Genomic DNA, 1988 nt, shown 5'->3' on the forward strand with positions numbered 1-1988 from the left:
CAGAGACAGGTTATCACTATGTTGCCCAAGGTGGTCTCAAACTTCTGGCTTCAAGCACTCCTCCCACCTAAGCCTTGCAAAGTACTGGGATTAAGGCATGAGCCACCACACCCAGCTAGTTCAGTGATTTCTAATGTCTTCCTTTCTAGGCCGAATTCTTTGCATTCCCACATAAACACAAACTCCTTGATAGGTGCTTGCTGTCATATTCACGAGACACACTTAAATGATCAAAAACTAAATGATGAAAATAATGTTTCAGTGTAGAAAACTAGACTAAGAACTAGAGCTATTCAGACTCCCAAGTTATTTTTTCCTAAAGGTATTCTATATTAAAGATATTTTCTTTTGTTGTTGTGATTAAAGTAGACAGCTTACTTGGCAACACTGAGCCAATTCAACATTTGATCATATCTAGATTTACTCAAGAGTAATGTCCTGTCGTTTCTTATCACCACCATTAGCGTGCACAACTTCTTATTAGCCTTATCACCTATTGTTATGATAAACGAAACACAAAACCATTCACCCAAAGCAGCTGTCTTTAGAGGTAATAGCTTCTTTATCTAGCTGCAGCAACGCTCCTGACTTTGACTAAAGACTGAAATTTTATTCTAGCCACTAACAGACAAGGCAACTGCAAAGGTATTCCTTAATTGTTTTTTTTTTTTTTCCCTGCAACTTCCAAATTCTGGAGAAAAACTTATTTTGTAAAAGAAATACCAACATTACAAATGCTTAATATTTCAGATGACTAAATCTTAACACTTTCCTAAAACATTTAAGGTGTCTAAATATTTTACTTCTCTTGTTCATATTTGAATATTACTGATTATATGAAGCCTAATTTAGCTTAATTTAAAAATAAACATTTTTTGGTAGGAAGGTATTAAACTGAAATTAAGTCTTTTATTTGATGTACATGTAACTGGATAGATGTTCACATGTTCTTTTAATATCTTAATTATCTTAATTTATAACCTAACTTGTTCCCAAATAATTTTTGAAGTGGTAATATACCCAATTTTTTAAAACCTCATAGCTTTAGACACACAAAAATCATTTTTAAGATGACAAAACAAAGATAATTTATATTTTTAAAAATATTCAAAGAAAGAAATCTTCAGCTTTTTCTCACATAACAAAATATAGTGCTATAATTACAAAGCACAACATTAAGATGTAAACTATTTGAGTAAATATATTTTTGCTCTTCTAATAGTGTATCTCATAATTTTCATTTGAGAAATAGTGTATTTCATAATTTTCATTGAACTAATAGGAATTTTGAAAAGCAGAAATAAATCTGTCATAAGCTATATCCATTCAATCTGCTACTGCTCAAATAATTCAAAACTCCTTTTCTTGAGATGATTTGGAACCTGTCTTTGTGTTTTCCTTTTTTATTTAATATTTTGTACCTTTAAAATTGTACGTATATCATAAATCTAGTACGTGAAGCAAAATAAAGTGAATGTTGAGAAACTCAGTAATAATTATTTTGAAAATATTTTGTTGTATATATGTAAGTATAAAACAAATATATGTAGTATTAGAATTGTTCTTACTGTGTGAGTGTCTGGTTTTAAGAAGATGTAACTCTGATAACTTCCACTTTAATCAGTATCAATGGGTTACTTTTATTGAAAAGAAAGAATGTATTATATTCTAAAACTTTGAAAAGTGTAGCTAAGGTACTTCTATACTATAATAATCTATAATGAAGTTGCATATACAGTTATTTTATTTTTCAAAAATCAGAAAAAAACAACATAAAATAAACAATATCTTATATTAGAAATAAAGTACTGCAGTTATTCTAAATTTTAGTTATTTAAGCTACGCAATTTATTAACAGCTTGATTTTCATAATAAGTACGACAAAAGGCATGCATGTTAAATAAGACATTATCTGGAATTAAAGACTGCTTGCTGATAGTATGTCACACCCACTTTATTCACTAGAATGTACAAATTCAACTTATTCC

Source organism: Mandrillus leucophaeus, unplaced genomic scaffold, assembly GCF_000951045.1.
Source record: "Mandrillus leucophaeus isolate KB7577 unplaced genomic scaffold, Mleu.le_1.0 Scaffold883, whole genome shotgun sequence".
Lineage (NCBI taxonomy): Eukaryota > Metazoa > Chordata > Mammalia > Primates > Cercopithecidae > Mandrillus > Mandrillus leucophaeus.